Source organism: Salvelinus namaycush, chromosome 2 (genome assembly GCF_016432855.1).
Source record: "Salvelinus namaycush isolate Seneca chromosome 2, SaNama_1.0, whole genome shotgun sequence".
In the NCBI taxonomy this organism is placed as follows: domain Eukaryota; kingdom Metazoa; phylum Chordata; class Actinopteri; order Salmoniformes; family Salmonidae; genus Salvelinus; species Salvelinus namaycush.
In genome coordinates, this window is record NC_052308.1 from 32224325 (window position 1) to 32239473 (window position 15149).

Genomic DNA, 15149 nt, shown 5'->3' on the forward strand with positions numbered 1-15149 from the left:
CCTGAAAATAACCTGACAGAGCTTGAGAGGATCTGCAGAGAAGAATGGGAGAAACTCCGCAAATACATGTGTGACAAGCTTGTAGCATCATACCCAAGAAGACTCAAGACTGTAATCGCTGCCAAAGGAGCTTAAACAAAGTACTGAGTAAAGGGTCTGAATACTTATGTGTGGTATTTAATTATTATTTTTTTTATATACATTTGCAAAAAAAAACTGTTTTTGCTTTGTTATTATTGGGTATTGACTGTGTTTGTCTATTGTTGTGACTTAGATGAAGATCAGGGGCCTGTTGCACAAAACTAGGATAAGGGATTAAGCCAGGATATCTTGGTGATCCTGGCTCAATTGATCCGTAATCCGGTTGCACTAAAGATGGATAGGGGGCAGGAGGATATGTTATGGTATAAATTACCATGGAGATTTATTCTGTGGAGCTAGCCTGCTCCAGACCAGGCTAAATTCCAGGATCTATTTAATCTCATCCCTAATGTCAGTCAGCAGTCACCACAAATGGAAACCAATAGTTATTTCACTGCTCACTATACATTGTTATCACATATAACTAGACCCACTCATTATTTAAACGTTTGTGATCATTAATTTCAATGATTTTGGATAAAAAATGATTTTTAGATGATGTTGCTATCATTAGATAATTTACAGTTTCCCATAGACTATAAGGCTATATATAAAATGATAGAATATTAGGGCCACAGAGGGGAAAAAAACACAAGTCATAATATTGTAACCAGTTGTTTTAAAGGAGGACAGTTGTTAAAATGACAGATGTGGGGCATTTCGTGAAATTGTACTTCAGTATGGTTTCATAAACAAAGACATGCTGATGTGCCAGAATATTAAGTATCACATTGTCATAAGTATCAAAACTGTAAAAACAATATGTAGCTTTTCTGCAGAAAGAACCAGCCTCATAAATGTATGACTTTATCCTTTTTCTTCAGTGTGGCCCTAGTACTCTGTCATATAAACAAATACACATTCCATATGAATATAAAAACACAATGTGTAACATTATGTTCCTTTATTGAATAAGGACAAAACAAAGCAGGTAAACCATCAGCTCCTTTCGAAACTGAAGTCACAGTGACTCTACAAGATGGAAAGCACAGAATCCAAGCATATTATACAAAATGATACATACACATTCAAAGGTCTGTATATAACACACCCTGCATGTCTGCACACTAAAATAAATGCAGGACAAATCCATACACATCAACTGAACAGACAAATGAATGGATGCAGTAGCCTCCCTGCAGCCTTGTATTACACACAGTATACCGCACAAACATCATAAGAGGCCAAATTCGTAAAAAAACGAACCCAAAAAAACCCAAATTCCTCTGCCACCGCAGGACATATTTAACCAAAATTGAAAGCACACATACTAACTAAAATAATTCAACACATATTGGTCCCTCAGCAGCCGACCACTGTCGTCATCAGGGAAGATTGCCGGATTGTCCCAGTCCATGGCTGGTGGCACTCTGGGGGCCCTCTCCTTCCTCAGGCAGGCCACATTGTGGAGGACAGCACAAGCCACAGTAATATCACATGCCCTAACAGGGCTGACCCTTAATTTGTGAAGGCAGTGAAAGCGTGCCTTCAGGAGGCCAAAGGTCATTTCAACTCTGGCCCTGGTCCTGGCATGGGCATGGTTGTAGGCCTGCTGTGCTTCCTGGGGGTCTGTGAAAGGTGTCAGGAGAAAAGGCTGGCAGCCATACCCCCTGTCTCCCAGCAACACACCAGAGAATTCACCTGTCAACACAAAATCTCATCATTACTACCTCATAAACACAGTGATATTCTTGACACAGCCATGATGGTTATAAATAGGGGTTGTGTGGCTTACCTTGTGATAGGCACTGATAGATTTCAGAGGCCCGAAAGATTCTGGAGTCATGGACTGAGCCAGGCCATTTTGCCACAACATTGCTGATCACACAGTCAGCATTGCAGACCATCTGAAATCATAAGATGAGGAATATTACACCAATCAATGCACATCACTGGCAATGCAGAGTGTTCGTCAATGGACAATATCAAAAAGTTATGTTCACCTGAACATTAATGCTGTGAAAGGATTTCCTATTCACAAAATCGGCCTCATGGGCACCTGAGGGGGCTTTTATCCTTATGTGTGTGCAGTCCACTGCACCAATGACATTGGGGAAACCTGTCACACAAAGTAATGAGTATCCTACTATGTGTTAACAGTTGTCCTGTAATTTGTAGATCCTCTTACCTGCAATCCTATAGAACTCCTCTTTGATGTCACAGAGTCTTCTGTGGCCAGGGAAGGAGATGAAGACATCTGCTAATGCTTTGATAGCCAGACACACACTCCTTATTGTGCGGCAAATTGTGGCCTTGTTCAGCTGTTCTGCATCCCCCACTGAGTACAGGAAGGCTCCACTAGCAAAAAAGCGCAAGGCCACACAAACCATTTGCTCCACACTCAGTGCATGGCTCCGTGCAGTGCGGTGCTTAATCCTGGGACCCAGTAGTCTGCATAGATACCTGATGCCATCTGCAGAAAACCTGTATCTTTCATATAGATGGTCATCAGGGAAGGCCAGTGGGTCCAACCGGTCCCTGAAGACCCTTTCTCGCCTGAAGGCTCTCCTCAGCACAAGTGCTTCTTCATCCACCACATCTCGCACAAATGGGCATGCCATTGTCAGAGCAGAAAGGAACACACAATTTTGGGCCTTCATATAGGCTAGTGGCCACACCTGGTGCTGGGGGGGTGGGCAAAAGAGGGCGATGCCTTATAACGATGACTTGGTTGTACTGATCGCTGGGAAAATAAAAACCTTAGAAAGATGCCACCGTCCTGTGTGCTCACAATAAGAGCTCATATGTCATGGCTCACTTGACTTTACGAGAATATACCTAATTTTTATTTTGAGCTGTGTCATCTTCTTGGAGCTGGGGGAGGAAAGAAAAATAATGATTAATACATTTGTGTTACAGTTAGCATACAGTGTACATTGAAGGCATATCTCACCTCCCTCTCAAGTTTTTTTATTTCAAGGTCCAGTTTCCTAATTGTCCTCTTTTTTATTTCGGACTCCAGTGCAAGATTTTCCATCTTTTTCTTCTTGTACTGAATGTCTATGTCTGCCAGTTCTATTTGGCGCCGGAGGTGGTTGCCATACAACTTTCTGATAGCTTGTGAGCTCTGTGAACACAATACAATTAGCGCAGCTGGAATTTGGCAGGATGTGGTGTCCTTTTATTAATACGCACTATGTTGCCAGGCTGGTTTTCCCACTGTATAGCATCTGGGTCCTGTAAAAGAAATTAGATTTTTTGATTTTGATGAGGACTCCTCACCATTGTAGAGTAAATAGTACTTTCACAGTCTTAACATGATACCTCATGCCTTCTGGAATCCAGAGAGATGGTCTCCTCCTCATCATCGTCTCCATCATGTGCTGTTGCTGCTGCACTGGGGCCTTCACCCTATCACATTTAATCGGATTCATATTGAAGCTAGTAGACAAGACATGCCAGGCCTACAGTATGCCTTTGATGGAGTACTCACTGGATCAGCATCGTCTGGTGCTTGTGCTGGTGGCTCTAACAGGAACACAGTGCTGCCAGACACTGCAAGGCAATAGGTAAACCAAAGTCAGACAGTCCAAATTGATTCAATATGAATGTGGTTGTATCCCATGTAGAGATGGAAGGACATACCTTGAATGAAGCGGGTGGCATCTTGGGAGGAACCTATGCTCGTCTCTTTCCCCCCAGGGATCCCCTCTAAGACGGGCCTGCCTTTATTTAGCTCCAAGGCCATGTCCTCTGCTGGGGTAAGGTCAGCCTTTGGTGACCCACCACCCGTGCCTTGTCTGTGGGTATTCTTTTTCACTGCTAAAACAGTACAGACAATGTGTGAGCAGGCACCTTCTGGGTACAATATATGCTTGTGCTTTGTTAAATATTAGTCAGGGACCATACCATTCTGCAGAATGTTCTTGTATTTGATTTTGACCTGCTGCCATGTCCGTTTTGGCCCGTTCATGTTTAATCTACACACACACACACACACACACACACACACACACACACACACACACACACACACACACACACACACACACACACACACACACTTAATGGAGTCACACTGCAAAAAATTACTTGGTATTTTTGTCTTGTTTTCAGTAAAAATATCAAAAAATTTATCATAGCTTTATACAGTGTGATGGAGTTACTTAACACAATTTCACTCATATCTGCAGTGCATTTCAATTAAAAATTTAACCGTTTCATAATTACAGTACAACTGCATTTTTGGAGATGTGAATTAAATATTTGAATTGTAATTGTGATGTTTCAGCGGAGCGGTGAGTGTGTAATTGTGCACTACTTACGCATTCAGGCGGTCTGCAATACTTTGCCACGCTTTTTCTCTTTGCTTTATCACTGTGGCGGTGTTGCCTTTCTTCTTAATTATATCTTTTACCTCCTCGTATGCCTCCATGAGGATTTGTGCTTCCGACGGGGAAAAGTACGCGGCTCTAGTTGCCATGGTAAATCAGTTAATCTGTGATCTGTGGCGGGGTCTATTTGAGTGAGCCGTGAGCGCGCACCTATCCAGGATTGGTTTCACCTGGCTTAATGAATCCGTGTCTGCTCATCCTGGCTTGGTCTTTGTGCAACCAATTAAGCCTGGACGCACATGTTTTGGCTTCATTGAGCTCAGCTGAGTCATTTATCCCGGATGTCTTAATTCTACTTTTGTGCAACAGGCCCCAGATTACATTTTATGACCAATTTATGCAGATCTCCAGGTAATTCCAAAGGGTTCACATACGTTTTCTTGCCACTGTAATTACTCACGTCTCTGAAATTGCACAAACTCATATAGTAGTGCATGTCTGAATATCACTTCGCTCTGAAGCCTGCAGCCTTGCTGGCTCGGTCGAAGTGGCTGTCTGAAGGTCTAATTAGCCCCTACACCCTCAATCATTTTCACTCCCACAGCTTGCGAGGGGAAGGGAAAGTGGGTGATTTGGGATTCAGCCCCTGATTTTACTTATGCAGGAAAATAAAAGTAAAGCGATATATCAGAAATTGTGTAATATAATTATTGTCAGCCTAAAATATTGTCATAATTTTAAATACAATTTATACAGGTTTTATACACATTATTTGTATAAATAGCCTCTAAAATATGCTATTATGTTATACAATATCAGTACTTGTTGCATTTACAACTTGTCTAAATCCTATCATCAAATGATTTCAGCCAGTGTATGGCTGTGGATTCACTGCATTGTTTGAATGGAATGTTGGCATATTGGCAGTTATACAATGGGTGGGTCTAATCCTGAATGCTGATTGGTTAAAACCACATTCCAGCCAGTGTATATTCCACAAATGACCACCAGCTAAATCTATGATGTTAAAATGCCTATTTACTCTGTTCCATTTGACTGCATAATCCACTGTCTCATCAGCCCAGCCAGTCACTTTGTAAATTTGATCTCCACTATAAAAAGCATCTAGACATTATCTCACATTTCTTTTAGACTAATTTGAATATTGAAACAGCGGTGATTGTATAAACCTTGCATTTTTTTCAATATTCAAATTCGATCTCTAGATGTCCCATAGTAATGATCGTGTCGGGATGAGACAGACAGGCATGCAGATTTTTTCAGCCAGTCGAAATAATGAATTTTTATGGATATATACAAAGAACTATCAATAGAAAACAGGCCAAGTGAAACAAAGTGCAACTAGTTTGCTGTCTTTCCAGCTTCGGTTTGAATGGATGTGGCTGTGTTGTTGGCTAGCTCCTCTGAACAAGTGTCCTGACGAGAGAGCACATTTTCTACGCCAGGCGAAATAGCGTGTCATTAGCTCATTGTTATGGATGTATCCAAATAAATGTCACAAGCAAACAGCTTAAACAAATGCAAATACAGCTACTTTGCTGTTATTCTGGCTGCACTGTTTGATGTGACTGTAAATTACCCGTAGTTGTCTAGCTAGCAAGCAAGGGATAAGAACGTTGCCAGAATGTATGGCAATGGAACATATAGAACGAACGACTGGGTCGCGTCCATAGATGCAGAACAAAAAGACTGAATGACTGGGTCAACCGAACCAATAGAACGAATGACCAGCCAGCTTGGGTAGGAACCTTAGATTTTTATCGGGACTATATCTTGTGGAAGGATGAAATAGTATGAGTAAATTCCTCAAAATAACTTTTTGAATGAAAATATGTCAATCATTATTTGAAGATGTTGGTAACCCGTTGTATAAAAGTGATAATGCTTTCGAAACCGTGGTTTGAAGGATATATTGGCACGGTAACAACATGCATGTCAATATATCCTCCAAACACTGGCTTCTCGGGCATTATCACTTAATAATTTTTTTTAATGGGAATCATTCCTCTAAAACTGTCTGGCTAGCTAGCTAACAAACATACAGTGCAGATCAATTCTCCAAATGCATTTATTTACACAATATCTTATCACAGCACTGGCAAACCCTGGTTGACCAACTCCATGACCTAAATGGTTTATCCCATCATAAAAAGGTTAATGTACATTCTAGTATTCTAATTTGTAATTATATTCTCTGTCCTTTCTAATGCTCCTGACATGTAGCCTCCCCATGGTTTATTGTGTGTTAGTCTACTAGCTTTAATTTTGGCACATGAATAGCTTTGTGCTGGAGAGAATGGTCTGATTTATTAGGAGCTAGCATGTTGCAGGATCCCATTTGTAATTACAGGCCATGGAATGATGATAATAACACATTTGCATGTATGGTCTTCAGACATCAGATGTGTGTTTACCCAGAACAAACACAAGCTGTCACATAGAGAAACGAGAGCCAATGCCATTCATACTCAATCCAAAAATTCTGTGCGTAATTAGATTCACAGTTTAATACACTTAAACAGAATAGTGGAGTAGATAACCTGCCTCAGTCCTAGTTCGTCATTAATTCATTCAGTCATTCATCAGCACGTCATCCGTTCATTCTTTAGATTCCAAAGCAGCTGCACTAGAATAATAACTGGCAATGGCTTTGGATTCATTTTGGGTGACAGTGTGCATCGTACGGCTGGGTATATCCCTGGGATGTTTTTGTTGTTGACTGTTTGCTGGTGAGAAACGTAACATTTAGGTAACTCTTTATCTTTGAGAAGGGCGGTACCTCCATGCTCTCTCTGCAAGTGATTGCCAGTTCATTGAGTTCAATCCATGTCTTATGCCCAAAGCATAATTGCATTAATTCTGTAAAGTCCCTCACAGTATCTCCACTATACAGCATGTGGAAGCTGCCAAGGCATTTAAGAATGCCCATAAACCACGATGAAGTTCACAATTCAAATCAAATGTTATTTGTCACATGCGCCGAATACAACCTTACAGTGAAATGCTTACTTACAAGACCTTAACCAACAATGCAGTTTTAAGAAAATACCCCCAAAAAATGCAAATAGTCTGGGGAGCCATTTGATTAGATGTTCAGGAGTCTTATGGCTTGGGGGTAGAAGCTATTTAGGAGCCTCTTGGACCTAGACTTGGCACTCTGGTACCGCTTGCCGTGCGGTAGCAGAGTGAACAGTCTATGACTAGGGTGGCTGGAGTCTTTGACAATTTTTAGGGCCTTCCTCTGACACCGCCTGGTATAGAGATCCTGGATGGCAGGAAGCTTGGTCCCGGGGATGTACTGGGCCGTACGCACTACCCTCTGTAGTGCCTTGCGGTCGGAGACCGAGCAGATGGCCAAACCAGGCAGTGTTGCAACCCGTCAGAATGCTCTCGATGGTGCAGCTGTAAAACCTTTTGAGGATCTGAGGACCCATGCCAAATCTTTTCAGTCTTTTAAGGGGGAATAGGTTTTGTCGTGCTGTCTTCATGACTGTCTTTGTGTGCTTGGACCATGTTAGTTTGTTTGTGGTGTGGGCGCCAAGGAACTTGAAGCTCTCAACCTGCTCCACTACAGCCCCGTCGATGAGAATGGGGGCGTGCTCGGTCCTCCTTTTCCTGTAATCCACAATCATCTCCTTTGTCTTGATCACGTTGAGGGAGAGGTTGTTGTCCTTGCACCACACGGTCAGGTCTCTGACCTCTCTATAGGCTGTCTCGTCGTTGTCGGTGATCAAGCCTACCACTGTTGTGTCATCAGAAAACGTAATGATGATGTTGGAGTCGTGCCTGGCCATGCAGTCATGAGTGAACAGGGAGTACAGGAGGGGGCTGAGCACGCACCCTGAGGGGCCCCCATGTTGAGGATCAGCGTGGAGGATATGTTGTTACCTACCCATACCACCTGGGGGCGGCCCGTCAGGAAGTCCAGGATCCAGTTGCAGAGGGAGGTGTTTAGTCCCAGGGTCCTTAGCTTAGTGATGAGCTTTGAGGGCACTGTGGTGTTGAACGCTGAGCTGTAGTCAATGAATAGCATTTTCACATAGGTGTTCCTTTTGTCCAGGTGTGAGAGTGCAGTGTGGAGTGCAATAGAGATTGCATCATCTGTGGATCTGTTGGTGCGGTATGAAAATTGGAGTGGGTCTAGGGTTTTTGGGATAATGGTGTTGATATGAGCCATTACCAGCCTTTCAAAGCATTTCATGGCTACAGATGTGAGTGCTAGAAGTCGGTAATCATTTAGGCAGGCTAGCTTAGTGGTCTTGGGCACAGGGACTATGGTGGTCTGCTTGAAACATGTTGGTATTACATACTCAGACAGGGAGAGGTTGGAAATTCTTGTGAATGTTAACCTGTTTGTAAGTCTTACTCACATCGGCTGCGGATAGCGTGATCACACAGTCATCTGGAACAGCTGGTGCTCTCATACATGTTTCAGTGTTACTTGCCTCGAAGCGAGCATAGAAGTTATTAGCTCGTCTGGTAGGCTCGTGTCACTGGGCAGCTCTTGGCTGTGCTTCCCTTTGTAGTCTGTAATATTTAGCAAGCCCTGCCACATCCGACAAGCATCGGAGCCAGTGTAAATACGATTAGATCTTAGTCCTGTATTGATGCTTTGCCTGTTTGATGGTTTGTCGGATGGCATAGTGGGATTTCTTATAAGCTCCCGGGTTAGTGTCCCGCTCCTTGAAAGCGGCAGCTCTATCTTTTAGCTCAGTGCGAATGTTGCCTGTAATCCATGGCTTCTGGTTGGGGTATGTACGTACAGCCACTGTGGGGACGACGTCCTCAATGTACTTATTGATAAAGCCAGTGACTGATGTGGTGTACTCCTCAATGCCATCGGAAGAATCTCTGAACATATTCCAGTCTGTGCTAGCAAAGGAGTCCTGTAGTTTAGCATCTGCTTATAGACCGAGACTGGTGCTTCCTGCTTTAATTTTTCTTGTAAGCAGGAATCAGGAGGATTTAATTATGGTCAGATTTGCCAAATGGAGAGCTTTGTACGCGTCTCTGTGTGTGGAGTAAAGGTGGTCTAGATTTATGTTTCCTCTGGTTGCACATTTGACATAGAAATTAGGTTTAATCGATTTAAGTTTCCCTACATTAAAGTGCCCGTTCACTAGGAACGCCTCCTCTGGATGAGTGTTTTCCTGTTTGCTTATGGCGGTATACAGCTCATTGAGTGCGGTTTTAGTGCCAGCATCGGTCTGTGGTGGTATGTAGAAAGCTACAAAAAATACATATGAAAACTCTCTAGGTAGATAGTGTGGTCTACAGCTTATCATTAAATACTCTACCTCAGGTGAGCAAAACCTCGAGACTTCCTTAGATATTGTGCACCTGTTGTTGTTCACATATATGCATAGGCCCCCGCCCTGTGTCTTACCAGATACTGCTGTTCTGTCCTGCCGATGGAGTGTATAACCCGCCACCTATATGTTCTTAATGTCGTCGTTCAGCCACGACTCGGTGAAACATAAGATATTACAGTTTTTAATGTCCTTTTGGTAGGCTATACGTGCTTACAGCTCGTCCCATTTATTTTCCAGCGATTGAACATTAGCTAGCAGGACGTAAGGCAAGGGCAGATTTTCCACTCGTCACCTGATCCTCGCAAGGCACCCTGATCTTTTTCCACTAAATCTCAGTTTCCTTCTCCACGAATCACGGGAATCTGGGCCTGGTTGGGTATCTGTAGTAGTATTTCCCTCCCATCCGACTCATTAAAGAAGAACTCTTCGTCCAGTTTGAGGTGAGCAATTGCAGTTCTGATGTCCAGAAGCTCTTTTCGGTCATAAGAGACAGCAACATTATGTACAAAACAAGTTACGAACAACGCGAAAAAACAAACAAAATAGCATGGTTGGTTGAGAGCTGATAAAACGGCAGCCCCCCCCCCACCCCTCCCCGCACCATCGGGAATTATGGAGTGTGTTTTCACAGTTTAAAAGTATTAATCATTCCATTTGTGTACTTGTTTATTTGCTCGTCCTCATTAGCTTTGTGGTTGAACTTTTTCACTGAACTTTTGCATGGCAGCAAACTGAATTGGGTTAATCTAGTTTTACAACAAATTAATTTATATTATTCATTTAATTAAATTTAACACCAAAAATGTAAAAAAATGTCACTATATCAAAATATTTTTGCTTCTAGAGGGGAACTAAGATAAACATACAGTAAACACAAATAAACAAAATAATCTGGAAACAGATTTGAATTCAGTAAATTGTACCATATACAGTATGTCTCTGAGGTGCAATGATTTTGTAACCAAAACCCAAGAGTGTAGACCTCACATACACATGTCACTGATTAACACAATCAGACCCAAACAATTCATCCCCCTTAATCCTAACCATGATTCCAGTCAAGAAATATAAGGATGGAAAATGGGTATTCCATACTAACACACTTACTCAAGGCTCCACCTTGACAGCACTGCTACTATCCAACAGGCCTATTTAAATTGATAAAGAGACAAGCAATCTTGGATGAAGTACAAATGGACATGGTCAAAGTAGCTTTACCAGCAACCCTGCCATTGAAATTAGATTCAGTACGGTGGCCGTGGTGAGTGTACAGTATCACTTTTTTCACTTTCCAGAAGATTTGTAATGGATGAGAATGTTTTACAGTACCCTTTCCCACTGCCAGGGTGCTGCCTGAGTGAAATGCCTTCATCATGAAATAATAACTACATTTTGTCATTCCCCCAGATGGCTACTACTAAATCATTGAGCTCTCTAAGACACAGGCAATTTGGAGAGGCAATACAGGTCTAGACTGTGAGCACACATTTTTCCCAATAAACCTTCACTTCACTTCAATGCAATGTCCCACCAAGCAACCCTACTGTTCAGTGTGGAAAGGAATAACAGTTTATGTTGATATTACACTCCTCTCATTTGTCAGTAGAACAGTCATTGAATGACAGTCAAACTAGATGTACTAGAGGTACTGGAGGTACTCTGATAGTGCTGATGATAGCTATCACACTTGTTGTCAGCTTCACATCCCAGCAACACATTCTGATGAGACAGCTGATGAAAGTCGACTTTCACTCCAAAACAAGTCATACTGTGCCGGCCAAATGTGTTTTCACAGCTTAAAAGCATTCTGCCGTCCTTACCAAACTCCTTCTCTCTTTCCTTGCAACCTTTGTGCAGAAAAGTACAGACAGTACTATATTTGTCCTCATGCGATATCTAGTTCATGACTCTAACTCTTTACAGCAGATCAGCAATCAACAATGAAGAGGTTATGTCAACAGTTCTGGTCTTATTATACGCTTTGTATTTGACTGATAAGGAGGCTGTGAGTAATGTATTGTTAAAGCAAATGGCAATTGAACTGGACGTATTTAACATAGATAAATAGCTTACCTGCTGTTAATACAACTTGAGGGCAGTTACTGAGTGTTTGTATTAGATCCTATTATATGAATATAATGGAGAAAGGAAAAGCAGCTTCCATGTTCCAGATGTCTTGCCAGGTGACATTTTTTTACAAACACGATCAACAGTAATGTTCAAAGGAGATTGTTGACAGAAATGATATTTGACATGTACTAATGGAAAATGATTCTTTGCTAGAGCGTAGCGTATATTATTGAAAACATATGGAGACAAATTAACTGTAAAAGTTCACACTTCCGTACATTCTAACTGGAACATTAATCATCTCTTTAAACTGCTACAAGGCCCTCCATAGTAAACAACTGAAAAACATCTCTGACTGTCATCCTTTTTTCCTCAGTTATTTGTACAGCAGATGACACCTCAAACTACTGTATGAAAAATGTGAATTCTATTTTCCATCTATAGATGAGAGATGTGCTGTTCTATTAAAGTGCATTAGCATAGTGATGGAGCGTTGAATTTCAAGATAACAGAACAGAAATGTCATTTTCCGAGGACTATCATTTTCCGAGGACACTTGATTCTCTATAGGCCACAGTCACAGATCCATTTCACCACAACCACCCAGCACTGTCTCTCTGGCTCATGGAAAAAGGATATGAATAACTATACAAAACAGTCCCAAAATTATATTATATGTGAACTGTCCCTAAATGAATGTCAAATGAATAACAACAACTGTAGATGTGTCTGTTTATGTTTCACCATGACTAATTGCTGTGTTATTTCCAGTTTATTTATAATTCTGAATATACAAAGGCAGTACAGTGATTAGATTTAGCCAGGCCGTTTGCATGATGCAGTCCTCCTAGCCTTTGGCCAGACTCTATAAACAGAGATGAAGCTAAAAGCTGGCCAGCCTCTTAATGACGTTTCCCCAGATTATCTCCAAATCTCCATTATTGCTGTCAGTTTGGAAGCACCACTCTGTCTTAAAGGAACGCTTCAATCACACCGACAGCGTCATTGCATTTTGGTACACCAGAAGTACAGTACCAGTCAAAAGTTTGGACACACCTACTTATTCAAGGGTTTTTCTTTATTTTTTATTATTTTCTACATTGTAGAATAATAGTGAAGACATCAAAAAAGTGTTAAACAAATCAATAAATAGATTTTAGATTTTAGATTCTTCAAAGTAGCCACCCTTGGCCTTGATGACAACTTTTTACAATCTTGGCATTCTCTCAACCAGCTTCACCTAGAATGCTTTTCCAACAGTTTTGAAGGAGATCGCACACATGCTGAGCACTTGTTGGCTACTTTTCCTTCACTCTGTGGTCCAACTCATCCCAAACCATCTCAATTGGGTTGAGGTCGGGGGATTGTGGAGGCCAGGTCATCTGATGCATCTCCATCAATCTTCTTCTTGGTCAAATAGCCCTTACACAGCCTGGAGGTGTGTTGGGTCATTGTCCTGTCGAAAAACAAATGATAGTCCCACTAAGCACAAACCAGATGGGATGGAGTATCGCTGCAGAATGCTGTGGTAGCCATGCTGGTTAAGTGTGCCTTGAATTCTAAATAAATCACCAACAGTGTCACCAGCAAAGCACCCCCACACCATCACACCTCCTCCTCCATAATTCACGGTGGGAACCACACATGCGGAGATCATACATTCACCTACTCTGCGTCTCACAAAGACACGGTAGTTGGAAACAAAAATCTCACATTTGGACTCATCAGACTAAAGGACAGATTTCCACTCGTCTAATGTCCATTGCTTGTGTTTCTTGGCCGAAGCAAGTCTCTTCCTGTTATTTGTGTATTTAGTAGTGTTTTTTTGCAGCAATTCGACCATGAAGGCCTGATTCACACAGTCTCCAGAGGAGACTCAAGAGTTGATGTTGAGAAGAATTTATTTGGGCTGCAATTTCTGATGCTGGTAACTCTAATGAACTTATCCTCTGCAGCAGAGGTAGTTACCTCTGGGTCTTCCTTTCCTGTGACGGTCCTCAGGAGAGCCAGTTTCACCATAGCGCTTGATGGTTTTTGCGATTACACTTTCAAAGTTCTTGAAATTTTCTGGATTGACTAACCTTCGTGTCTGAAAGTAATGGTGGACTGTCGTTTCTATTTGCTTATTTGAGCTATTCTTGCCATAACATGGACTTGGTCTTTTACCAAATAGGGCGGCAGGTAGTCTAGTGGTTAGAGCGTTGGGCCGGTAACCGAAAGGTTGCTGGATCTAATCCCCGAGCTGACAAGGTAAAAATCTGTGGTTTTGCCCCTGAACGATGCAGTTAACCCACTCTTCCCCGGTAGGCCGTCATTGTATTTAAGAATGTGTTCTTAACAGACTTGCCTAGTTAAATAAAGGTTAAATAAATACAAAATCTTCTGTATACCACCCCCTAACTTGTCACAACACAACTGATTAGCTCAAACGCATTAAGAAGGGAAACAATTCCACAAATTCACTTTTAACAAGGCACACCTGTTAATTGAAATGCATTCCAGGGGACTACCTCATGAAGCTGGTTGAGAGAATGCCAAGAGTGTGCAAAGCTGTCATTAAGGCAAAGGGTGGCTAGTTTGAAGAATCTAAAATATATTTTGGTTTGTTTAACACTTGTTTGGTTATTACTACATGATTCCATATGTGTTATTTCATAGTTTTGATGTCTTCACTATTATTCTACAATGTATAAAATAGTAAAAATAAAGAAAAACCCTGGAATACGTAGGTGTGTCTAAAATTTTGACTGGTCCTGGACATTCATTTCCATTTGCCTTGCAGAATTGTTGCAGAGGCAGTTGCAGTGCGTTCTGTGTGGTGCATATGTTGGATTTATATGCTTAAAATTGTATGCAGAGACAGCTTCACAGAAATGATAGCAGAAGGTCAATGTTTAACTTTTGTTGCACACATATCCAGATGATGCTGCGTAACATTTTGCACAATGACCCTTTAGGTGTGATCGAGGTGGAAGGATGGGTGCTCTTTCTCTTTCTTTCTTTGTCAATCATTAGGACAGCAGTTTGGTGTCCTAGGCTGCATACAAGGACATATGGAGACAAGGACACCTTCCTAAACACACACTAGAGAAGAGGGGGGTCAAACATGCTATGCCTACGTGATGATTCATCCTCAGAGGGATAGATAGATGTTCCTGCCCTCAGCACATAGACTGGATCAAACATGTTGCTCACAAAGGATACAAGGGGGCCAGGACTAATATCTTAATTGGCCGGGGGCCTTGACAATATACATTCATTTTCAATGCAGATGATTAAAATGACATATGACTTGCTTTTATCACCAGTCTCAGGCAGGAAAAATAGGAAG

At 41.8% G+C, this 15149-nt stretch overlaps 1 long non-coding RNA gene across 1 annotated transcript; it reads right to left on the reverse strand.

Annotated features, from left to right (window-relative positions):
- Nucleotides 1-2694: 2694 nt before the first annotated feature.
- LOC120025370 lies at nucleotides 2695-3085 on the reverse strand. The gene is made up of 3 exons (XR_005472992.1): nucleotides 3035-3085; nucleotides 2920-2955; nucleotides 2695-2824 (listed from the first exon to the last, which is right to left on the reverse strand). It is a non-coding gene; the product is annotated as an uncharacterized LOC120025370 (long non-coding RNA).
- Between the last annotated feature and the right edge of the window lie 12064 nt (nucleotides 3086-15149).